Here is a 27,226-nt window from a genome sequence, read left to right on the forward strand (position 1 = left end):
CCAGTGTTCTTGTCTTCTAGATATCTCTCTGTGGATATGTCAATACTAACATGTGTAACAGCCATCTTGGGATGAATTGTAAACCACAAGGATGGACACTGAAATCTTAAGGCTGCTACTGTTTATTTTTGCATGTCCTTGTTTGGCCCAGATGCCATACATCATGCCAAGTTTCTTGGGGTCCAGTTCTTTGTCCTCAGGTGTTGGTAGCCTTCAGTGAGATGCCACATGAAAGTGCACGGGGACACTGCTGTCTGCAGGCCAGCCAAACGCTCTAATGCCTACTCACTGCAGGGGCATTCCCTGCCTGCACGGAAAGGAAGCCACACAGTGTAGCAGAGACTGGACATGCAGGGCTAAGAGGAGGATTTCTCACCAAGTCAAAGACTGTTTCAGACTCTTCCTTATGAACATAGATTATATTACTTTGGGAAATTAACAAACCTATCTTTTTCTGGAGGTGCTTGGAAATACAGGGTTGAGGAAGGAAAAGCACACAGGAAAAGGAGAGGAGAGAAGGAGATGCGGAAGGGGAAGGACGGGAACTGCTGAGACACGTGGCACTCATAGGACACAAACAGGACATGTTTGAAGACCACTGGAGAGTGATTGAGTGTCAGAGTTAGGGATAGTCCCCGGCCAGTTTGCGCTGATGGTCCTTCCAGTGTGCGCCATAGTGAGATCACACACAGTCCCATCGGACGCCTGTGCTTATTGTTTGCATTAAATGTGTAGACAGTAGGGTCACCTCTAATTCTAAGCTTCCTTCAGTCCTTTCTGTTAGATGGTGTTCAGTACATGCCTTCAAATGTAAATCTACTTGCACTGAGAGGTAGATCCCATAACTGGTCCATTTGGGTTTGGTGGACCCCGTAGCTGGTCCATTCTGGTTTGGTGGATCCCATAGCTGGTTCATCTGGGTTTAAACCCTGGATATGCTACATGTGACCTTCAACTTAACATTCAACCTTTCTGTTGCTCAGCTTCCCTGTTCCTAAAGAAGAATAAAAATATTACCTACGGCAAAGAATTAGTGTGATGATGAAACAGATCTTATATATACATATATGTTGCAATACATAGGCAAAGAATTAGTGTGATGAGAAATAGATCTTATATATACATATATGTTGCAATACATATAGGTAGATATTCTTTATATTCTATATAATCATTATTATACAATATATGATATATAATCTGAATATTATATAATATTAATAATGACCATGTAATTATGACTAATACTATAATAATAAATACAATATATATAATTATGAAATTATATATGATGTCTAGTATTTTATATTATATATTAATCATAGCATATGAAATGTAATACATTTTTATTATAATATTATATATTGTATAAAGGTATACATATTATGTAATTATATATGTATACCTTTATACATATATATATAATATATATATAATATATAATGCAAAAAGAAGCACGTGGACGCCATCACCAGGGAATGGGCTCACTTCTCTACTGTGCTGGTTGGCATGCCTCTCTACATTGTCATGCCCAGTCTGTTTTCTGTTTACCCCACTGCTCTCTACAGCAGTCTCTGTTTATTCTGGACTGAGTCTGTCACTCTTGCAAATGCTCTGATCATCAGAGAAGTGGGTCTCAACTTTCCAGGTGCTGCAATCCTTTAACAGTTCCTAGTGTTGTGACTCCCGACCATAAAATTATTTGAGGTGCTTCTACATAACTGTAATTTAGCTACTGTTGTGAACCATAATATAAATATGTGTGCTTTTCAGTGATCTTAAGGTTGTTCAACCCCAAGGGGATCACGACGCACAGACTGAGAACTGCAGATCTAAGGGGGCCCTCTTTTCCTTTAAAATATCCTGACTTTATCCTGGGAATGTTTTCCCTTCTTTTCTGACACGAGTTATTCTGTTTTTGAACACTCCTTGCTGGTCCTATTACTTCAGTGGAAAATGTGACTTTTCCCATATGGAGAGGACCACACAGACTTGCCTCTGATATAACCTAAGCAAGAGATCTTCACCACCTAGCAAGATGGTACGTGCAGTCTAAATGGTGTCTGCTTGCACCTTTACAGTAGTGCGCCTTGTAACAACCGCACAGCCACGAACAGGGCACAGAAGATTTAATGAATGTTGTTTATCTGAGCGAGCAGAATGTAGGCACAGACCAACCCTGGTTAACTTACCAGGAGTCAGGTGTAGCGAGGCATTGGGCACTGGTGCAGTGAATCATATTGAAGAGGCAACATAGAAAATGACATTCAGTCACATGCATAATTTAGGCAGTATGATGGGCTCTTCAGCTGAAGTGATACATTTTAGTACATTTGGCTCACTGTCACCAGTGATAGACCAGAGGCAGAAGCTGTGAGCCCAGGGAAGCAGACTTGGAAGGATGTCAGAGGTCGTTCGCTGAAGCTGGTGCCGGCTTCTTAGGGAGCTTGTGGGTACGGCTGCCCCAGGGCTGAGACTTCTAGAGTGAACAGGTGTTTCTAGCTTTAAAGGTTTTTGGTAACTTCGAGTTCCCAGGTTTCCATTTTCATGAACCAAGAGTCTGCCCTTTATCTGTTTCCGTTTGGGACCCCTTGTCCCTGTTTGGGGATCTGTTCCTATTTGGGGACCCCTACCTTTGTTTGGGAGCCCCTGTCCCTGTTGGAGGCCGTGTTCTTGTTTGGGCGGCTGTATAATGATGCTTCAGTCTTGGCAGTACTGGTTTTCTCTTGCAGAGTTTGGCTGTGCAATGGTTAAAAGCATGAAATTCAGACTTCATTTGTCTGGACTACTAATGTAGCTATTATGGGTGTAAGAGAAATAGCAAAGGAGGTATCAGTTTATTTGCCTAAAAGTCATAGTCATGGCACAGGCTAAGTTCAATACTAAGGGAAATTAGAAGTGAAAAAAAAAAGAATCTATTTTAGGATCTGGACCTAATTTCATAGTAATGAGCAAAACATAGATTTTTATTAGGATGTTGGTAATTAGCAAAAATTGGGTTTGGTAGGACTTTATCTTAAAAGCACCAGTAGTTGGTTTAATCTAATATAAATCAGGTTATAATTATCTTCATAGGTACTGCTGGTAAATATTTGGAGGTGGGCAACTGTTGGTGTACAAGAGTGTTTTGAACTACAGAAACTTACATCACTCAGTGCAACTTCTAAAAAGTAGAAATATGATCCAACATATATTTTAAAAAAAAACAGTCGGGACTAGTGTGCATGTTAATACATGTAGGTCACATTTGCCTTGTCCTGAGGGGACAGTAGTGACTGGACAGTAATGAAGGACAGCTGTACCCCCCTTACTCCTCCTTAGTGATTATCTATAGAAGGAAAAGAGTGGCTTTAAACTATATCTACATTTGGGGGCCTTTAAATTTTTGTTTTACCCACTCTTAAAAAAATGGACAGAAAACAATTCTTTAAAAAAATCTTAATTTTTTTTTCTTTAGTCAATATTACAGGATCAATGCCTGGTTCTCTGAGCTGCCCCACCTCCACCCCCTCAGCCTGCATCTTCCTCCAGACCTCCCCTTGTGGCAATGCCTCCTCCCCCAACAATTTAGGAAGCCGGGAAAACACAGGTTACTATTAGGGAGTTGGATGATCTTTTTAGTCCAGGGCAAACAGCAGATGAATATCTGCACAGCCTACTTGCTGCAACATGACAGACTAAACCAGAAGAATGTGAGAGCAGCTTGCTTGTCTCCCAGGCTTGTCTCGCAGGCCTCTGGGTGGCATGCATCTTTCTTTCTTCATTTAGATATGTAATAACAGTCCCTTGTTTGACCTGGGCTTTTCTCTAAGTATGCTTATGGTGCCATTGAGTATGTTGTAATTCAGGACATGTGTTGGCAAAAGATCCTTTTAAAATCACTGGTGCAAATAATGAGGGTTGTACTTCTGTAGTGGATAGTCACATAAGTGTACGGGTGAGCTGGGTTCCCTCTCATTGTGAGTGTGTAGCTCCCTGTGCAGAGGCCAGCTTATGATTTTTAGCCTGTATGTAAGCCAGTCTGTCACTGTGCACTGAGACACATGCTTTCTGCTTCTATGTAGTAATTGTTACTTTAATTATGAAATACTCAAACATTGAGAAAAGTGAGCTGACTTTAAGAATAATCATTTTTTGGCACGAGGACGCTCTTCTGCAGCAAGGAGAACTAAGGAGCTGCCATTTCACCCCGGCTGTGTTCACAGGCTGTGTGACTTTGGGGTGTCTGTGCAACTTCTCTGACCTTAGTTTTCTTTCTGGATAATGGATGGAGAAATTAATCAAATTCTCTCTGGCTAGTAGACCTGGAGTATTCAATTTGATATGGAAGACATAGATTGGCTTAGAGGATTGGCATGAGATGGGTATCTTCCAGATTTAAACCTGTGGGCACTGACAAGTCTCAGTCATTTACTCATGGAAGTTTAGATCCCTAATAAATGCTATGAGAAAAATTGCTACAGAAAGAAAATATTAAAATGTATTTTAAGAGGTGGAAGGGTGAATGGCATAACTGGAGAGAATATAGCAAAGGTTTTGTTTCTCACGTGGACTTTGAAATTTAGACGTATTACCTCCAGTGCACCTTTTGGTGTGAATATGCTTAAGAGGACTCTAGAAAATAGTAGAATTCCAACAAATTCTACAAAGATGAGAGATGATTCTTTATACTACCTTGATAAACAGAAACTCTAAAAACACAGAGATAGAGGTAAAACAGTAGAATAGAGTTGTATTTGTTTTTAAAAAGAGAGATAAACAACTGTGTAGAAAAACAAAGTGGATGGACACAGGAGCCAGCATGGGGGCGGGGAGGCTTTTTTCTTGAATATTTACTTGATTTTACTTTGTGTATATGAGTGTGTGCCTGTATGTATGTATATGCACTGCATGCAGTTAGTACCCGTGAAGTCCAGAAGAGGGCGTCAGACCCCCATGGAACCAGAGCTACAGATGGTTGTGAGGTCCCATGAGGAGCTGGGAACTGGTCATTTTGTAAACCTCTGCAAAAGCATCCATACTTTCAATCACTAAGACATCTCTTCAGGCCAGAGACTTTAAAGGGTGAATGAAACATCTAAGTCAAAGCCTTTGTATCCACATTCCCTTAAAACCCCAACACATTTAATTTGATCGCTAGGAAACTTCATCAGTTAAGAGATCTCGGTTCTGCATTTGGGTCAGCCAGAGGTAGCAGATGGGAAGTGGTCACTCGGCAGAGTGAGCTCTCCATCCTGTATCCACTGCTCTCCACCATAGACTGTCCTGCTGGGGACTCCCAGTGCCTGGAAAGCACTTAAATATCACATTACCTTTGTTTGATAACATCCTATATTAGAAAATTAATCATCCTGTATAATCCTGCCATTATTAAAAATAGCTTATATAGATCCTGCGATTAAACTAAGTCATCAGAGTCATAAGGATTGATTAATCCATCACCAGCCTTCTCCCATCCCAGCTCTGAGTTCACTAAAGCGTATTTCGACTGGTTTTCACTGCTTTATTAGATGCAAGATGAGAAAAGTCCCTGGGAAATTTACCTCATCATTACATTTAGATGGTGGCTATCACCTCTACCATTTTCCAGAGGTAATCCATTGATAATCAATTGCAATGGCTCGTCAGCTTTGTTACTTTAGGGCAGGAGATTTTTCCCTTTCCATCAGGTGTTCTTTTGCTTTGTGAACAATTCTCTAAGCCCATTATCCCTTTGTCTGGGTTGCATACACAAGATTTCAGGAAACACAGCTTATGTGCCGGTCTCCTTTGATACTACTGTGTTTTCCTACCCTTGGCAGCCAGGGAACCTTACATCTACTACTTTTCTTCATTTTGCTTTCCAAAATTCTTTTCCTATAAAGTATATCTTACTCTGAGCCCTTCTTTGAATAAATGAAAGTAAAGTTATTAATGTTGTGGCTGATTATTGGAAGATATAATAATTACCTTGGGATCTCCTTGGTATGTGGCTGTGGTGAATAAAAGGGGGCTTTCAGCTTCCTGAGCAAGAGATGGGCGTCTCCAGTCTATTTGCAGGACTGCCTGGCCTGCATGGTACACGTGTCAGATCCTCCACAAGTTCTCAGTCGAACTGGGAGATGTGATGTAATTATCTGATGTAGTTATCTTTAAAATTAGTAGATTTGTTTTCAGTGCTGGGAATTGGACTCCAGGGCTCCTCTTCATCTTCAACCCCATGAGATGTTATTTTTTATGATAAAAATATGAACTGGAAAACTATAAAGCATGATATAGAATCAACTATATAATTATGAATGATCAAATAGAATGTCTTAGAGAAGAGGCCAGTTATAACAAATCCCCTTGCATGGATTACTAAACATTTCCACAAAGGAAATAGGGAAATGTTTGACATGGAAAACCCCCTTCTATCAGGCAGAATACGCACTCTTAGTTATTTGATTATTCATTCATATGTTTATTCTTGGGGCAGATCTCAGTCTGTAGCCTGGGCTTCCCTGCAGCTCACTTTTGTACCACAAGCTAGCTTCAAGCTTGCTGAAATCCCCCTGCCTCTGCTGCTTAAGTACTGAGATGAGAGACATGAAGCATAGCGTTCATTTGTTTTCAATGCTTTGTAAACACTGGGAGGGCAGTTCCACAGACGTGTGTCATCTTAGAGGTTGTTTATATTACTTATTCTGGGAAAACATGATCATGATCATGTGTGCTGTAGAGCAGGTCTCTGGGCTCGCTCTGCCCCAGATGAGCATCTCTGTGTGGCTGTGCCCTCCTGTGCTGACGGTCAGTGACTCTTTAGTGGATATCGTTGGAGAGCTGCAGTGTTCATAAGCTTGAGCTGGTCCTCTTATAACCAGAGGCACCGTCCTGTCTTGTCGTCTTCAGTGGATTCTCCATCCCATTTTCAGCCATGCAACTACTTAAGGTGGCGGCTGAGAGCATATTCATAAAACAGGATTGGACACTGCCTTTGCACCATGACTGCAGATCTTAGAGTTGTCAATGCTGTGTGGTTGGCCAGCTCTTAGTGAAGTGGCTCAAATCGTGCTAAGAAAATGTTTAATTCTACATTTATTCTTTTTTTCGGTGTCTGACAGTTGAGGGGAGGCATTAGCAGTTGACATAATATCCAACTTTTCTGATATCGAGGGCTCTCAATATGAGGCCCTATAATCTTGTCATTAGTCATGACTTTGTGTCAGTTATGAAGCCTGGAAAATGGACATTACAGAAGATGCTAAGTATTTTTATTGTTATCTGTGTGTCCATTTCCATTAAGTCCCAGTTTTTTTCCAAAGGTTTTTGATATACCTTAATGAGAGAGATTTTTGCAAAATCTCAGAAGAAATTATATATATATATATATATATATATATATATATATCACAAATGAACAGAAAGAACAAAATTTTCATACATCTATACATATCTGTTAATTATATATACAAGTTAATTATATGTGCCTGTCTAACTATATGTTAGATAAATTTAAATATTAAATGTACCTGGATATCTATGTTAATATTTATAGATTTACAGATATATTTCAAAATATACATATGTGTGTGTATCTATAGATACATACATACATGCATACATACATACATACATAAAAGATACATTTCAAGTACCTGTAATTCACACATGCTTACACATGGATGTATAACTACATCCAGAAATTGTTGAGTACAGTCTGAGATATCAGAAGAGTAGACAGTGAACCAGCTGGCTACCTTGGCAGTTACACTGTCCTTCATTGGCTATTCTCCCCCTAGCACTCATGAATCTCATGAATTGGCTGAGGTGCTCTCTTGCTTGCTTGCTTCCTGTTTTCCTTTCCTTGTGTGATATGCCATGTGAAGAACTCTGTGTGTTTTACACATTTGAGTCCTTCAGCCTTCGTATGTCAGATTTCATTTTTCCTTGACAGACTTGAGGCTTCATGTTTCCTCCAATAAACTCTCTGCCCTCAACTTCTGTCTTCTTCTGAGACAACCATAACCACCACCACCACTTCCTCCTCCTTCTCCTTTTCCTCTTCTTCCTTATCTCCTTCCTCTTTCCCTCCTCTTTTTCCTCCCTCCCCTTCCCCTCCTCCTTCTTCTTCTCCTCCTTTTCTTCTTTCCACCCACTCTACTGTTCCCTCTGCTACATTTCTGCTCTTGCATTGTTTTCAATGGCTTGACTAAATGGTTCTTGGGTCTATATTTTCAGTACAACCACTGTGTTCTTCAACTATATAGTTTGTTTGGTTCTTTCATGTGTCATCTGCTCCATACTGAGGTTTTCATTTTAGTCATGTATTTATTCTCCTGGTATTATTTCTTTATGTATCTCAGAGTTCATTGGGTATCTTTAAGACTAATATTCTGAATTATTTGTCACATAATTGGTAGCCCTTTGTTTATTTAGGGCTGGTTTCTGTTGTTCTGTTTTATCCCCTTGATGGTGCCATGTTTTCTTTGCTTTAATGTGCTATGACTTTTCCTGGGCACACGCTATGTTAATATCACAGGTAGCCTTTGACACTTGTTGTGGCTGGGAAAGTCACTCACCCTGCATCAAATCAAGAGATTCTGTCTTTATCTGTGCCCAGCTTGCTGCAGGAGTTCTGCTTGGACTTTAATAGAGCCTGTGTGTACAGAGGTCTCATGAGGCTCTGCAGGGGTCTGCCTGTAGTCTCAGCCCCCAAGTACCAGCTACTAGGGAGATCACTCCTCGATTGTGTTTAATGAAGACTGTTTAGTGATTTAAGAAGGCCTCACTTAAAACCTGTTCATGGTGGCACATACGTGTGATCTCAGAACTAGAAAGACAAAGGCAGGGCAATTAGAAGTTCAGGTTGTCCATAGCAATATAGTGATTCTTAGACGAGGTTGTGTTATATGGTACACTAACTCACATGTGTGTAAATACTCTATTCTCAATTTTAAAAATACTTTATCAGTTCTCTTGGATGCAGCAGTTAATCATATTTTCTCATAATTTTATTTCTTAGTTCATGATGGCAAACTACAGAAATCAACACCAAATTTCAACGGTTTGTAAATTCAATTTTGTTTGTAGCCCAGCTTGGAATGATAGAGTAGTGTGCCTACTCTAGAAGTGATTTAGTCATCATGTAGACCTCCGGTAGCTCAATTTTAAGATTTGTCTTCACTATTACCTCATAGTAACTCAAAAGCAGTCATAGATGTTGCAAGATAGCCATGGCAGTGCACAGGGAAACATAATGTATAACACCAGACGACAGGCTAAATTTGTCCATAAATGCAATTCTGCAGTTCCTCACCTAAGGCTTGAGAGAACGCCATTCGCTTCTGCTTTGAACGTTGCTGGCACCTTTAAGGGAGAGGTGAGACTGGAGTGTTCCTGTTAGACAGACTCCAGATTAGCACTTCTCACTACTCTCTAGAGCCTACTCATAGAACTCAGTTACTCGACTTTTTAAATTTACACCTGCATCCATGGACAGTCTAACGTTCTATCTACTGTCTCCTATACTTGTGTTTAACAACTTTTTGAAGAATAATTTAATTCTGTTGCATAATCATTTGGCCTACCAGTGTGACTTGGGAAGTGTGAATCAATAGTCATGAGAGTGGGCGTATTCTTGGTGCTTTTGCTCCGACCCACAAAAACAGTCATTAATTGAGATGGTTAGTTTTATGATGGTAAAAGAATCCATTGGTTTGTGAAGAGCCTACATCCTTGTGTTCGTATCCTGAAACAAATGTACATTCCTGTAATCCAATGTGGTGCCCACATTGCTAAAGCCCAGGATCTAATAATGGTTTATGTATTTTTAGAGAGTTGTAAACTTAAACACAGAAGAATGTCAAACACAGACTGTATGTGGCCCATAAACTCAAACTATTTGCTATTTGATTCTTAGAGATCAACATTTCTCACCCCTATCCTTTCTGCTCCAATTGTAGCCTAGAGACCATTGACTTCAGTAACACCAGACTGTCTGAATAGTGATATTCTGGGCTCTAGTCCCTTCTGTGGGGACAGAGTGCACTGTGCCCTGTAGAATGTCCAGCAGCATCTCTGGCTTCCAACTGCTTAGAACCTCACCCTGAAAACTTCTTGCCCTGTTCCTGTAGTGAACTCTTTTAGTGTCTGGCTGTAAACATGCTCGGCAGGGCTCTGCATAGACAAGTAGATTCACATTCGCTTCTGTTTCATTAGTTATACTCTCCTCCCTCTCTCTTATCAGGCAGAAATCATTTCTCAGTTGACTCTTCAAGATGAGCTCATAGCAATGCCCTCTGTTTTTGTTCATTCCAATGTAGCCATCTATCCTTTAGCAGTTTGAAGGTTTGGAAGCTTTCTATCACATTTCATGCCTTTGAATCAAAACCTGCTCTGCCTTTTCCAATGTTGGCTCTTATGATGAGGAAGCCTGTAGCCAGACTGACTTGGGTTCTTTTTAGAAATGGCTTGCTCTGGCTGCCAGGAGAGGATTTACCTCGTCAACCAAATGTAAGACACTACTTGATGTGTAGTAAGTGGAACCTTCAGTTTTCTGACTGTGTAAAAACAATACTTGTGAAACTTCACATAAGTTTAAACTATTCTAGGCTGGTCATGCAAGATGCAATGCTCCTTGCAATGCTGGGCAGCAGCAGTGAGCTCAGCTCTGAGCAGCCTTAGGCACAAAAAGAAATGGCCCTGTTTTCAGCACTGCACTGGGTTGCAGAGCTATGATATGCTGTATGCTAGACTAGTAAGCTATTTCCCCCCTCAGTGGGCCTGGTAAGCCAAGGACACCTGTGCTATAACTGGAAAGTGTCATAGAGTGAGACATTCCTGAACCTGGATCCTTTTTATTAATAAATATATTTCTCCTTTGCTTCAAAATTTGTTTTTGAACTGGTTTTATTTTTATATTCTTGGAGGCAAGGTCTCATGTAGCCTAGGCTGACTTTGAACTCATGGCTGTCCTTCCTGCCTTGGCCTTCTACATATCAAGTTTACAAGTGTGTAACACTATGCTTAGCTTTGAAGTCTTATTTTAATAATTTGTATTTCCTTGATGTCTACATACATCATTTTATCCCATTGAGATGTAAATATTTTGATTTTCCTTCTCTTTTGCAATCACCTATAATACAAGTTTGTCTACTCTGATTCCATAGTTATTGCTGTGCCCCCCTCCAACTCTTTCCTTAGCTTTGTCAACTCATGGTTTATGTATCTGTTGTTTTTGGACATCTGTCCTCTGACCTCTTATATATACCACACACAAATACAATTGGAAGAAATATAAATCACAGTGGCAGACATAGCAGTTTCTACCATTTATGAATGTGACCTCCTTTAAAGAAAATGTCCTTCTAACATAGATGTCATATGACTAGAGAACTTGAAACATGATAAATAAACAGGAATATTGAGGTGGGGACATTTACTTTGAGCTGAGGTCACAGAGCTGTATTTTGCTAGATTCTGCTTTAGAAGCAAATCTAAGGTAGGATGCACACATTTTTAGAAGAACTATAAATTGAAAATATCCTCATGATCTGAGTCTATTGTAAGCCTTTTACTCTGGACACACACACACACACACAGGGTTGAGAATCCAATGTTCTGCTAACAGGTAGACAGTTTAGCAGCCAGGACTGAATTAATTAATAGCAAATTACTGTCTAATAGCAGTGTCCCATAAAGCAGTGGTTGCTTCAAGCTCCATTTAGTTTTGCAATAGCAGCTACCTTCTGTGTCAGTTTCTTCACAGCAGGAGGGCACCATGCATGGGTTTATAAATGTTTTGGACAATTGAGAGTTAAAATTAGATCCTGTTTTGCCCAATTACATAACAGATGTCCTAAGTTGCTAACTACCATAGGAACAGTATCATCTTAACTAGAATATATTAGGTTCATTAGAAAATAATCCTCATGGTTTTGTTACAACAAATAGTACTTTGAATTTTCTATATGCAAGGATAAAATCATAAGAACACATTGTTGTTGTGCCTACTGTTTTCAAGCCTGGGGGATAGAAGACTGGCTTTTCAGATGTTTGTGTGTAAACTCTAAACATTACCAGGCAACTTGAGGGCAAATTTAGGTACCTGTCTCATCTCCAGTCCATCTGCAGGGTGGTCTTGGTCCCCTCTACTTTTCCCACTGTCTGGCATTCATTTGATTTCCTAACTTTCTTCCTCCTAGTATCTATCTTTGATTGTAGACTTAATTATAAATTCTACACAGGGAAGGAATTTGCCTTGGGGCACTCACAGATTCTGTTGGAGTATTGAAAAAGTTGCCTAGTACAAATAATTTCTGACAAATTAGCATGTAATTCCAATTTTCTCCTCAAGTATTTATTTTGGTGTTTCCTTTCCTTGAGGAACTGTGATATAATGTGCTTCAATTGGGCAATTGTTTATAGCCCTAGGTGCCGGCAAGATGCTACAGCTTTAAGGATGATTTCTCCTTAGTCTGACCTCTTGGTTTCTTTTGTCCCGTGTAAAAGCATAGGTTCTTGTCGAGAAGTTCTTCTAGCAGAGTGAAACTAAACATTGTTTGGTATTTTGCCTTTTTTGCCCCACCTTCCTCCTCAAGCAAGGTGCAGGAAATTAAAATATAATTTTCATTAAGTCTTCAAGCTATTTTCAAAGCTAACATTCAGAATGGGTGTAGTTGTGAACACCTGCAAATCCACAGACTTTTCTTTTCCCATGTAAATATTTCTTTGGCTTTCATCATAGATCTTTAATTGTTTTTCTGTCCACATTCAGCAGGGACTGCCCCTTTCTGAAGCTCCTAATTTCTGTTTCTCTGATTTCTTCTAAACCATTTGACATGAGTATAATTATGCAAATGTGTTTTGCCTGTACTAATTAGCTATCTCATTTAACTTTAAAGGATAAAAAGCTATCTCACAAAGAGGCAGGCCCCTTTAATTTCGTATTATATAGTGCTTGTCATGGTATGAATAAGAATGCCCCCCACAGGCTCATAATGTTTGAGTTCCTCATCTCCAATTAGTGGTGCTGTTTGGGAAGGATTAGGAGGTATGGCCTTAATGCAGGAGGTGTATCAAGTGGGGGTGGGATTTGAGATTTAAAAGCCCATGACAGACATTTTCTAACTCTTTCTCTGCCTCCTGGATATGAATCAGGATGTAATCTCTTAGCCACTTTATCAACACCATGCCTACCTGTTATCATGATTCCTGCCATGATGGTCATGGATGTACCTTCTGAAAATATAATCAAAGCCCAATTAAATGCTTTCTTTTATAAGTTTCCTTGGTCATAATGTCTCCTCTCAGTGATAGTATAGTAACTCATACAATGGCACTGGACATAATATGGCATGCAGAAGAAATGTTAAATAATACTTTGTCTCAGTCATAATGCTTTCCTTCAGGAATTTATGAACGTTAGAACTGTACATCCCATATAGTTAGTTCAGTGAATCATTTTAACTCTAATTATCACTAAGACATTTTACTTATTCCATTTTATCATCTTGTAGCCGAGTTTAAAAAAATGACCATATTAAATCCTATAGCATTTCTCTATCTCAGCATTTTCTCAATCTTAGGAACTTGAACATTTCCAACATGTCTCCCTTTTTGTCCTTTTGATGTTCAGATTCAAAGCATAAAGTTGTAGTTTTGTTTTTCTTTAGCTACAACATTTCACTTATTAGGTGTACACGGGAGTGCCACGACTCCATCTTGCTTAAACAAAAACGGCACTAGTCATGCTCCCGGGTGTTGGGTTGTGCTCCCGGGTGTTGGCCTTGACCTCAGTCTCTGAGGTTCTATACTTGAGGAAGGATGCAAGACAACTTTAAACAGTTGGCTTCTGTCTGCTTGTTTATTGTTTAGAGCTAATCCACATCAAAGAGACACTTGGAATTTTGCCTTTAAGTGGGAACAAGCAATAACAGGAGACGATGGCCAAGAGTCAGTTGTGGCTTTGGTTCCTATCCCTAGCTTACCTAAAGTCTACTCTCCCTTTATGCATCTCTCACAGAAAGCTTCTGAGGCACTGCTTAGCATTTAAGCATTCCACACTTTTATCCATCTATATCCATAGTGATTGGCACCCTTGGGGTGTGGGATCAGCCTCAGGAATGCCTCCTCCCTCTCCTTAGAGCAAGCCTCTCATCCCTTCCCATCTCAGCTATCATGATTTTGTGCACTCGTGACCATGGAATTGCTCCAGTTTAAGAACTTTCAGGTTGGTTTTGCTAAGCAAACACTTTTGTACTGGTCAGTTGGTATTTTGTTTTAGAGCCACAGGTTGCCTTTAATTATGGTTCTTACTCCAATGCATGTTCCATGATACAACTTCTGCTGAGTAAGACGCTGGCTGACTTGTGGTTTCAGTCAGCTACCCTGATGGATTTTGAGAAGAGCCTGTTGTGATTTGTCCTGTTCTTTCTTAACACCTTTGGCATCCCTTGAGCAGCCAAAGGAATGTGTTCTGTAGCCAGCTTGTGATTTCTCAAAATCCTGTGAGAAGGGAACTTCTGTAAGTGATGGAAGATAGCTCTAACCTTGAAATAAACTTGACAGTCACATATGAAGTGTGTGTTCATGTTCATCTCCTCCTGTCTTTGATCTCAACTCTCTCAATGCCTTACCCATGTATGTGTAGGCATGAGTGTGGCCTTTGCATGTATAGGTAGGTATACATGCCTTTGGGAGAGCATATGGAAGCCACTGGTCCATGTTCAGTGTCTTTCTACCACTCTCTGGCCTCCTGCCTTGATGATAGATCCCTCCATGAACCTGAAGCTCACCAATAGTCTAGAGTGGCTGATCACGAAGGCCCAGAGTTGTTCTCTCTAACACGTGATATTGGGATTGCAGCATGTTGACACTCCCAGATTTTTGCATAGATATTAGGATTCCAAATTCAGGTGGTCAAGTATGCATGACAAGTATTTTACCCACTGAGCCATCTTCCCCAGTTCCTCTCAATGTTCCTGTAACAAGTGTGAGTATATATTAATAAAATTCATTTAGAGTTACAGAAGCAGTGATCCATAACCTAAATCTCAGGAAAAGACAGGGAAAAGGATATGACTTGGAGCTATTTAGACCATGTGTCGTGCTCAGTGAATTTAAACAGATAACAAATTCTCAAATTGGCTTAAAGATATTTACATTCAACAAAATAATTGCTACTAAACCTTGAGCAATTGAGTATCAATTGAGTCAATGAAGAAATTGATACCCTTAGGGAATGTTTTCATTATTTATTATTTTATTATTCTAAATTTTTCTATAGAATCTTATAGAAACAAGTAATATTAAATATGTGTGTTTATCTGTCTAGGTACATAATTTTCCCCAAAGGAAGGTTTGTTTTGTTTTATTTTCATTAAAGAGACATGAGAGTATGACATGCTTGCCAAGGTGCTTGCAGATGTGACAGTCGTGAGTATCAAGACTAGTGATAAAGAGTCAATCAGACAAGGACACTGTGGTGACAAATCAGGCAAGTCGGGTACATTGTTCAGTGCATTATTGGGAGGAAACCTGGGAATTACTGAGGAGTAAATGAGTCCCCATTACCAACCAATGAACCAAGGGTTTGTTTGCTTGCCTTGCTTTTCTGTGCTCCGATGCTTTGTCTGCCAGTCTCCAAGATTAACAACGGGATTTGTCTTAAATAGGGTATTTTAGATATGGACAAACCAAGCTGCAGGCCATGTCCTTACCCACCAGAACTTTACATCCCAGACTATCCTGTATCACCTTCTTACTCCGAGCTGGGTATCATGGAAACTTTAATGGGCCCAAGGCCTCAGAAGCCAGAACTATTCACCGAAGCAAGCAACTCTAATCTGGCTTACCTTCTCCTACACCTTAGTTACCTGTAAATCTTCAGAAAGACTCGAGGCCACACACACTTCTTCTCTGTCTCAGTCCTACCCCCTTTGCCTTTGAGCCCCCGTGCATGCTCATGGTACGTCACCTGTGTATTTCCTACTGGGAACCTGTGAGAGTAATGACTCTCTCTTTTGATGACACTCACGTCTTGATCCACACCTAAACAATAAGGATAGCTACATTTGAAAGCATCTAATGCTAAAACTTATAAATTTCATAATATATTCTCATAAACTACTTATACATTTGTGCATTGATCCTACGTGACTCTTCAAATCCACATGATTTGTAAAAAATTATTTTTTTTTATATTTAATGACTTATTTGTTTTTATTTTCTGTGCATTGGTGCTTTGCCTGCACTCTGTGTGAGAAGCCACTGGAACTGGAGTTACAGACAGTTATGAACTTCCCTTTGGGTGCTGGGAATTGGGCTCAGGTTTTCTGAAAGAGCAGCCAGTACTCCTAACCACTGAGCCACCTCTCCAGCCTCATAGGGTATTTTTAAACATCAATATATCATAATTCTTAGCCTTAGAATTTAAAACCATGTTATTAGTAATGATTTATTCAATGAGATGATAGTAATGATTATCTAATATGTCTTTGTCACCTCCTTTTATATCTGCTGTCTCCGTAAATGTATTCTCTGTCATTTTAATTTCCATAAATAAAGTCAGAATTTAATCATTTGACAGAAACAAAGGGCAACAGAGTGTTTTACACCAATTGAAAAATAATTATAAGTTTTTCCATTGATTAAATCATATGAGCATGATAAGCTCATATGAGCTCCTATAAATCAATGCTAAGTGAATAAAGAAAGCTGCCCTTCATCAATTATAATGATCATGGACTTCAGTCCTCCCCTTTTGATTTCTGATACATTCCAGACCATATTACCATTACATTTGAGATATAAAGTAACTATTTCTTTTGCTTTGAGTAGAAAGTTATTGGAGTGACAGGCAAGTATTCTATGAGAGCAATAGAACTTCTGTGCACAGTCGCACAGGTCTCGAAGGTTCAACTCAAATCCTGACAACTTTAATCGGCCATATAACCCTTGACAATTTTTTCCTTTATTTAAATGGCTGTAATAGTGTGGGCTTTATGGGCATGGTGGCACACACCTTTAATCCCAGCACTTGGGAGACAGAGGCAGGCGGATTTCTGAGTTTGAGGCCAGTCTGTTCTACAAAAGTGAGTTCCAGGACAGCCAGGGCTATACAGAGAAACCCTGTCTTAAAATAACAAAAACAAAAACAAAAACAAAAGTGTGGGCTTTAACAATACTATAGTTTCTACAAATATATACTTCAGTTCCACTGCAGAGGAGACTTTCCTTTCATACAGTTATGGTCATTCATCTGCTCAACAGAAGAGATAATACTGAGCATTTTCTATGAAGCAGATTTATCTACTAGGTGTGAGAAATATCAGGATGAAATGATATGGTTTCCCCTCTGTAAGATTAAAACTGATGGATGGAAATATAAATAAAATTAATTACAGGACAAGTTAGAATTTCATAATTCATTCTAGAAGCCAAGAAGCCAAGACTAGTCTGTATAGACTGTTTAGACGAACAGTGCACTTTGATGCCACATAGTAGCACTATGGAGATCTGATATAACTAATCACTTCCTAAATTTGATGATTGCATCAGTATCAGTTAATGAAAACAAAAATCATATTAACTTAAAGACTGAGATCAAAATATAGCTTCTCTACTTGCTACCCAGCACTGACTGCTTATGTTCAGAATTAACAGTAGTACCAGAGTGAATGCAGGGGCTCTTTCACCTTAAAAATCTACAAAGTCCAAATCGTAAGGGCTGAGATCTTTACTTAGTGGCTATTTATTAACATGTAACCAGTCTCTGTAGGAAAGGATGTTTGCCTCATTTTTTCTCTAGGTAAGTATGAATGACTAAGCTAAAAGCAGTCATTCTTATCTTAATCACTACCGCACATTGAGATTGATGGAAGTATGTGAACAAGATGGACTCTCAAGAAAGGCTACTCCACTGTGAGGATAACTTAAAATTTTGTGTAAGGTAAATATGACCTTTTAAAAGTAAGTCCATTCTCTGGGAGACACTAAGAAATGGACATCAAATCTAATATTTTATCTTGTGTTTCATAGAAGCACTACACAGAGAGAGGGGGGAGAGGGAGAGGGAGAGGGAGAGGGAGAGGGAGAGGGAGAGGGAGAGGGAGAGGGAGAGGGAGAGGGAGAGGGAGAGGGAGAGGGAGAGGGAGAGGGAGAGGGAGAGGGAGAGGGAGAGGGAGAGGGAGAGGGAGAGGGAGAGGGAGAGGGAGAGGGAGAGGGAGAGGGAGAGGGAGAGGGAGAGGGAGAGGGGGAATCTTAATTTTAGAAAGAAATACAATAAAATGGCTTTGAGTTTGTTGAGTTAATTTAATGGAGATTTCAAAATGTCAATGCTTGGCAATTGATACAATATACTTTAACCACATATTATTTCTATCTCACTACATAGTGTTTTCAAAGGTTTCTATTTGTCTATGAAAAGTCATTCAAGTATCAAAAATGATACAATACAACACCTCCTCTGGTTCAACTTTATTTTCTTTATGAAAATGACTTTGGAAAACATCCACACCATTATTTCTTAGCTGAACTCTCAGATATGATCTACAGTCAAATGCAATACAATTCCATTAGCTCATGTAACTTTCCATTGATAGGAGATAGATAGATAGATAGATAGATAGATAGATAGATAGATAGATATAGATATAGATATAGATATAGATATAGATATAGATATAGATATAGATATAGATATAGATATAGATATAGATATAGATGCCTTGATTTGACAGCTTATGACCTTACAGTATCATGAAGGCTTGTCATCTCAGACTCAACTATGTGTGAATCACATAATCAGGCTGGTTTTCAGAGAGATGTAAGTGAATCTCATGTACTGATCTGGCCAAGGTACACTATAGGTTTTAGTTGGATAAAATAGCGTTTCCTATAGTTTGCAACAAGTTTTTGTTAGCATGCAATTTATTTCCAATTCACCAATATTCATTTAAGAATATCTCACTAGTAAAGTCTTGTGGCCAGTTTTATGTGGTATGCAAGCAAGAAAAGTATTATCTTTACCTTGTAAATATTCATTACTAAGGGAGATGGATTTACAAAACCTGACAAGCTAGGTAACTGGATTAAGAATGTAAGGATGCAAATGATTAATTCTAACTGGAACTGAAGAATTGGGAGGGCATCATTTGCTAACATTAGAGCTAAATATTGGAATTTGAACTGTATTTCCTATGAGATGAAGTGTAATCCAGTCCGATCTGAAAGGCCTAATATTGGTGTTTGGAGCAGAAAATAATTGGATTTAATTATTACAATTGGTGTTTCATGAAGTATGTTTACACTCTACTTAATTGCTGAGCAGCACTGGGGATGCCAATGGGATTGAATCACAGCACAGAGCAAATTGCACAAAACATCTTCACTCCTCTGTCTCCTCCTCTGTTGGTGTCATTCACAGTCTGGCACCCACATGCCATGCCCTGAGAGACATGTTAATGATTCTATAGTAAGGATATGACCTTGTGTGGCCTCAGTGACCTGGGCTGGAGTCCTAGCTCTGCCTTTCAGAAGTGACTGCAATTCATTCATGAATGAATCATCGCCTAAACTCCTTCTGCTTCCTTACTTTTATATGTAGAACTTTGGGAAGCGTACTCACCCCAGAAAATGGAATTTAGTGATGGATGTAAAATTGAGTTTTAATCATAATGGCCAGGTGAAAGGTCAGATGCAGGTGCTGTCTCATGGTCAGGGACGGCAGTTAGTGCCACAGTCTAAATAAAACTTGGAAGATCCACCTTTCAGAAAGCATGGATCTCTTCATGCAAGCACACTCTGCATGCACGTGAGCCTTATTTATCATTAATATCTAGTATCCTGTACACATTGCTCCTTTATTCATGTCTGGTTCCCCAAATAGAGTGTCATTGTTGTGAAGAAAGAGATCATTCCCTGTCTGTTTTCATATCGTCAATTCTGAGTGTCTGTCTTTTTTGGATGTTTTTAACAGGTACAGAAATGCCTGTTAATATATAATAGGAGATGAATATGTATCTACAGGGTAAGCTGCCTGAGGCCATCCATGATGTGTGTTGGGGGTGCTAGGTACTTCTGATCCATCTCATCTTTAGAAAGTCTATCCAAGTATGCCTGGGTTGTTTTATTTTTGTGTCTGCTCTCCTGAGTTTTTAACTAAATAGCATGTATCATCTTTTTTAGGCATCTGATTACGGTTATAAAATGATTTTGGTATATTACTCAGAATGTGGAGTACAAGAACACATTAATGACTTAAAACCAGCTTAGGAAGAACAAAGTAATTTTCGCAGATAAACTTAATTAAGGCACATTCTCTTTGAGAATTCGGGTGATGGGGGTATTGGAGCCTGTATTATACCTCAAGTTATATGGAGAAATGCTCACTTCATCCCTTTTAAACAAGGATGACAGGATGGGAAGATCTGAAACAATCAAGGCCAAAGACTCAAAATCACCATTTATCATCAGCAATAAGATCAAAAATACCTCATAGAGAACTATTATTTTCTATGAGCTTTTAATGTAGGGAGGCTTTCTGTCAAGAGATGGTGATTTACATAGAAGAAAAGGAAAATAAAATATGCCTTGGCTTGAGAAATTTCTGCTGTCTGTTGCATTGTTTTAATTGTTTAAAAATAGCTTTACTTTGGTTCTGGAAATGCAGCCACCCTTGCCCCCTGAAACTTAATTACTATGTCCTTGTGAAGTTCCGTGATGTCTGCTTTTCAACTATCCCATGGGAAGCCTGAAGCTCCCTGGTACATGTCCTGAAATAGAATGGGCTGTTCTTTTGCATGTTTTAAAAATTGCTGATTAGAAAGGAAACTTCTTCATAGGGGTCTGCAACTATGTTGCACATGTGTCTTCAGAGTGGAGTGATGTGTGTTCTGTTGTGGAAAGTAAAAGGTCCCACGTGTTAGCTAATTGGCTGACATCCTGGAAAAGCACTTCTGTGTGATGGCCCAAAATCCTATAGTATTTACTGAATGTCTGCCCGTGAGTGCTCACTGTATGCTATGAGAATCATCATCCTCTCTGCTAGCTGAAAGATGGCTTTAGTATGGCAGCCAGATCCTTAATCTTGCCTGACTCATTTCAGTCTTCGTCACCAACTAGATGTTGTGCTTCTAGATCCTACAGTCGTTAATACCTATAGTTCTGCAGCGTTCTATGTATCAATATTACTACTAGAGAAAGACATCAGAGTGTTTGGTCTCTAGACTAAATTCTCACAACTGTAAATAGAAATGAAATGTAGACTTAGGGACCAGTCCAAGGGATACAGAAGGGACAGAGATGAAGTAGATGATAGAGATGAAGGGTAATTAAGGTGATGCCCTGTACTACCAAGTATTTCCTTTGTCTGTACCCATTAACTGGGAAAGTCTGGCTATGTAAAAGTCAGTACGCTTTGTGTTTTTCAGAGATTAAAAAACAAAACCTTCCATGCATATGTTTGTGAGTGCATACGTTCATATGTAGAGATGCACATACATGCACACACACATTGTATGTGTGTGTGGTTCCTTAGGAAGACCATTCTCCTTATGCTGAGACAAGGTCTCTCATTGGCCAGGAGCCCACCAGCTCCTCCTGATTAGCAGTGTTACCTTTGAGAATATCCATTCTTAGTCTTTATGCAAACTGGGAACATAGTAGCATGTAGTTAAAGTTTTCCCAACTTTAATAAATAATATATAATTAGTTGTTTTATATTATTTTACCCTTCTATGAATTAATACTTTGATTTAATGTGTATTTTTCCTTTAAGGTCATATATTAATTAAAATAATGGATGTTTATTATTAGAGGATGTGTTAAAATTATTAATTTCTAATGTGCATCTAATTTTTGAAAAGTTTTTTGATATTTTAAAATCATTTAATATCCATAGTCTTAGAGATTTAAAAGCCAACTAAAACACTCTGATAGTGAAAATTATAGGTTTTTTTTTTTTTCTAAAAAAAAAAAAATTCATTTCTTCATCCAGCTGAGATTTTGGAATTTCTAAAATGCTGACAAAAACTGAGCTATGGTTTGGCTTGTCAATTTCACTATAGACAAGCATTGTTTAATGTATATCAGAGCCTGACTTTATTCAGTTGGCTTGTCAAAAAAATGTGAAATGGAAACTCGGTGACACTTATTTATATTGGAGATGTTTGAAGTCTCAATATCTCCCCATGTTGGTTCCCCTGAGTGTCTCCCTGTATCGTTATCTTCTTGTAAGGACGAGGCCACTTTGGTTTAGGGACCTACCATCCCAGCAACACTTAACCTTCCTTGCCATCAGGTTCTATCTCTAAACCTAGTCACACTGAGAATTAAGGTTTCAAAGTCTGGCATTTTAGGGAAAAGGTAAGTTCATAGCAAACTCATTTATGCCAAAGTTAAGATGTTCTTGCAGTATAGACTGTGTTACCTGTTCTTATGTGAGGAATCTATGACCTGGACACAGGCATTGGTGGTTATTGAATATCCTCACTCAGATCCAAGCCTCTCATGCTACAAACTCTTTCTCCTTCATATTCTTTTATTATTATGAGGTCATGGATTGAAGAAAATCAGTTCATCTATAAGTTGAAAAGGAAGATTCAGAGCCAATTTATGTTACTGACCAAACCTGTATCCTACAGAATGGGTGTGGGAACATTGTGAAGTCTTCCTGTACACATCTTTATTCTTCTATCTTTTGAAACTTGAGGAATGCATATTACTCTATATTCTGGCTCGCCACTTACCATGTAAGTTTCTGTGTACACTTTGTATGCATCTTAGAATCATGAAGTGAGGAGACGAGGGCACAGGTCTTGAATGTTAGGCAAATTTGCATAGAGGATATGTAAATTCAGTCTGTATTTTGTATGAAATATATACAAGTTTTATAAGATATTCTGTTTTATTTTTTTCTCATTAGTGCACTGGACTTCATAACTAAAATTCTCACCAAAGATACTTCTTGTATTTTGGGTATTTTCACTAAGGAAATATCTGTCTCTTGGAAAGCCGCTTGCAGGGCTGTGTGGGTAGCAGGCACTCACTGCCCCAGCACAGTGTATAGCCTGTGTCATGTGTAGTCAGCTGCAGAATGGTGTGTGTGAGCCTAAGCTTACAGACACCCTCACAGTTCAGTCACTGTCCCTACATGTTGGGTTCATGCTTAACTGGGTGGGTTATGAAATCATACTTTAATTATATTTTAATAGTACCATTGAGCATTATTGACCCTTCAGAGTCTTGAAGGTGCATAATAATCGTTTACATAAGAGAGCTGAATTGGAAATTTGAAATCGTTAACTATTTAAGAAGGCTGGTTGCTTTAGTATATGACAAAAGGAAGCCTCAAGTCTAATTCTCAATCATATACATCAAATTTTAAAATATAAGTTTGGAAATATTGTATCTTAAGAAAGTAAATATACTGCGTACTTGAAGAAAAAGAAATGAAAGTTCCATTCGGAACAACACAAACAGAAATATTTGAAGTTTTTAGTTAGTCCAAAATTAGCAGTTCTGTCAACCACTAAAAAAGTCTCCTTAGAATAGCTTTACAATGGAATAAATTCCTGTTTCTTCTACCGCCAGATAAATTCAAGTTTCAACCTCTTCAGCCATGTCATGGTCCCTGCTTGTCCTTTATTCCGAGCCAAAGTGCTATTTCACGAGCTACTCGGTTAAGGTGCCCATAAGCATGGAACTCTTTCCTAGTCCTTCTAGGCAATTGTGGAAAACGTTCAAAAAACACAAAACCGGATCAAGAAATGAAGTATGTAATCACCTAATTTAAAATTAAAATTTCCAACCTGATTCAAAGGACCTTTTAGGAAAATGAGAGTTCTTATTTTTTACCCTGAAATGCCTCAGCATAAAAGCACTTCATTATGAGAGGATCCATCCGACAAAGCATAATATTTCTTCTTCAGAATGAAGTCATTTCTCTCATGTGAGTGACTCATTCACGTTAGTTTTGAAAACCAAGGTTTTGTGAGGTGAACGTAGCAGTGGCTGCTGTCGCACTAACTGCAGCTACTATGTGGGCTGCACACAGCTCTGGTGTTGCTAATGGTGCCAAGACCGGCACTTAAGGAACAGGCACCTTTCAGGGTTGACCGACATATGTTCTTGACTGAAGTGCAAAGTGCTTTAAACAAACAAACACAACTGTGTTTGTGTTTTCGACTTAGGTAGAACAATGCACATACAGGCAAATAAAAAGTGTGTACATAACACTCCTGTAATATCGTAATCTGTTTCATGGGATTTTCTATTGAATAAGACAGAGTAATATATTTTGTCTTGCTTTTCATTTATTCTCTCCTACTTTAGAATGAAATCATTTATTTCACGTGAGCAACTCATTCATATTAGTTTCGAAAATGAGGTTTTGTAAGGTTATTTCTTAGATGAAAATCACTAGATGTTCTTTTCCTCTTGGCTCTTTTATCTTCTTTTTCCCCTGGGCTATGGATAAAATTTTCCATCTCCTCCAGCATCTACTTTCAGGCTGTGAACCAGAAAAAGAATTTCTTGGCATCCAATCCTACCTGTGTTGCAATATGGTACTTAGGGCAAGCTGGAGCCTTGGGGTCAAAGGGCATGAGTTCTAATATTTTGCTCTCTTTGGTTTAATAAGATTTAAGAAGGATTGTTCTCAGAAGAAAGGAGAGACAACCCTTTTTTTCTGTTTTAAGCCTCTAGAGAATGTGTGTTCTAGGAGTACCAGAAAATAATTAGCATCTAGCTAGCAAGGAAATATTTATTATGTCTTTAAAGGAAAATGAGTAAGAGATAAAGAACATTTTTTATTTGTGTGTTGGTGTGTGAGGGGTGGGAGTGGCTAGGGTGTATGGATGTGTGCACACATGTATTCATGTGTCAGAGGTCAGAAATCAGAGGAGGAATCATTTGTCTCCTTCATGGAGTCTTGGGGACTGAATTCAGTTATCAGGCTTGGTAGCAAACACCCTTACCTGCTGAATCATTCTAATCTGGAAACTGCTTGCCCTGGAACAAGGCTCAGGCAAGCTCATGAAAGCAGTGCCTTTACCCCAGGGCACTCTCTTGGCTGTGGAGGCAGGGCAGATAAAAACTGCAGAATGAGGTTCTGAGAAACACCATAGCTGCAGTTGGCATGCACTGGTGATTGCATTGTTTCTTGTGTGTACATGTTCATGTGTGCATACATTCATGTGTGCATAGGCATGCGTGCATTTCATGTGTTCATGTGTGCATTTCCAGGCCAGGGGATAGCCTTAGGTCATTCTTCAGGCTCTGTATATATTTTGGGGACAGGGTTTCTCCTTGGCCTGGAGCTCACCAAACAGGCTACACTTGACAACCAGCTAACCAGAAAGCTTTAGTCTCTCTTTCCCTGAGGATGGGATTATAAGGACAGGCCATACATGCCAGGCGTATTCTGTAGGTCCTGGGGATTGACCTCAGGTCCTTGTGTTGCTCAGCAAACTCTTTATGATCTGAGCCATCTCCTCAGCATTTGAATTTTTATTGAGCAACTGGCTGGTACTTCTTTTTACCTTGTCTATCAAAAAAAGAAAACTCTTCTCTCAATTGTTTTCGTAAAAATTATAGAAAAATTGCACTTTCAGTAATTGGACAGGCAAACCCATCACTCTTGGGACAGCAGGGCCTACCCCCTCCATTTGCCATTGTGGTTGTGGTTGTTGTTGGTGGTGTTCTTTTTCCTCAGTGAGCATTGCAAGCTCATTAAACTCAAAGAAGCATAGACCCAGTTTTTTGACATTTCCTACCCAAGACAAAGTTTTATACTACATGTTTTTGCCAGTATGACCAAATGAGAGAGAGCTTCACCAGAAATAATTTCTCATGCCTGGCTTGAGCATCACCCTTTGAGGACTATGAATCTATTGTGACTTGAAGTCCACAGAATCATCTTCACAAATCTTATCTGAACTCCGAGCTCTTACGATGGCATCCTGATCTCTGTGTAGATTCAAATATACAATGCATGCAGTAAAGATTTACCTAGCATTGAGCACAGACATGCAGAAGTGCCTCGCTCTGAGAGGTATGGACTCCATTTAGAGCGGTAACATTTACACGGATGCTCTCAGGGCCATCCCTGTAGAACTGTTAGCATGGTGTGTTCTCACACAATGCACTCATAATGACAGGCCCCTGGGAATCACCGAAGCCTCCTTAACTCTGTGGCTGACCAAGGTTCCATTCCTTTAACAGGCTCTGTGGGTGCGATGTTGGCACACTTGCCAACATCATTGGCCTCACCCTACCAATGAGCTAAGCACAAACATTTCAGCCTGTGGCTGTCTCTCATACTCAACACTCACCAGAGGAAATGAAAAGTTTAATTAATTAAAATATGTCTCCTCCTAAACTAACACGGGAGAAACTAAAACACTCTCAAGGGCTCTCGCTGTTCATGGTATGGAAGGATATTTTCACGGAGGCCATATGGAGTTTCAAAAAGCCTTGTTTAACAAGCACGTTCCTGACAAGCCATTGCTCATTCTTAGTTAAGTTTTAAGTTGGAGCAGTCACTCTCCCTCCCGACCTGAGTGCATGCTCTCCTCTTGGGGAAGAAACAAGCCAGGAAGTTCCTCAGTCTTGCCCACCAGGAAGCAAGAACACACATTTGAGCAGCTGAACAGTTTTCTACACTTCAGTCAACACTGGTCAGTACTGATTGCTTAAACTCCAAGAGCACCTTTCTCCCCCTTTCTGGAACTACTGCTGGAAGTGTAACTGTAAAATCAACCTTTCATGTAAATATAACAAGACAGCATGATTAATTCACAGATACTGGTTTTGATAAGGCAGATGCTCAGGGATGCCACAGAGGATGAGAGCTGAGAGAAGGCGGTGCCCCTGCTGAATCGCTTTAAGAGAATCTGAGGAGGGTAGTTCTTCAGACAGCTGCTGGCAGGTGGCAGCATCTGTTATGTTTAGAATTTCCATCCCTTGTCCATTTGGTGTTTTTATGAGTTTCAGTTCATCTTCATTGATATCAGTTACTTTAAAGCTTCAGAAGGAGCCAGACTCAACCGCTCTGGCCCATGTGACCTTTTGTTCTCTTCGAAGACTGAAATAGCTGAATCCTGCCCTTGATTGCAAACACGACAGGGTGATTGACACGTGTTTCAATCCTGAACAAGTCATCAGCAACACACCCAGGCTTTGTTGTAGATGAGCTTTGTTATAGATAGGGTCTGTTGTAGAAATTTTTTGATAAATTGATGCAGATGTTTTCGGCAATTGAATG

At 39.3% G+C, this 27,226-nt stretch overlaps 1 protein-coding gene across 2 annotated transcripts in view; it reads left to right on the forward strand.

Moving 5' to 3' along the window:
* The window catches only part of Arhgap24 (Rho GTPase activating protein 24), a 420,204-nt gene that overhangs the window by 106,937 nt on the left and 286,041 nt on the right, over nt 1-27,226 (forward strand). Inside the window, exon 1 of one of the 2 annotated variants that reach the window (XM_021162468.3) lies at nt 17,747-17,911. The exons of the other annotated variant lie outside the window; for it this stretch is intronic. The gene's annotated coding sequence lies outside the window, so the exon portion shown is untranslated. Of the gene's footprint in view, nt 1-17,746; nt 17,912-27,226 lie in introns of those variants that run through there. 2 annotated transcript variants of the gene reach the window in all.

The sequence above is a fragment of the Mus caroli genome, unplaced genomic scaffold (assembly GCF_978045245.1).
Source record: "Mus caroli unplaced genomic scaffold, Mus_caroli_1 scaffold_4, whole genome shotgun sequence".
Lineage (NCBI taxonomy): Eukaryota > Metazoa > Chordata > Mammalia > Rodentia > Muridae > Mus > Mus caroli.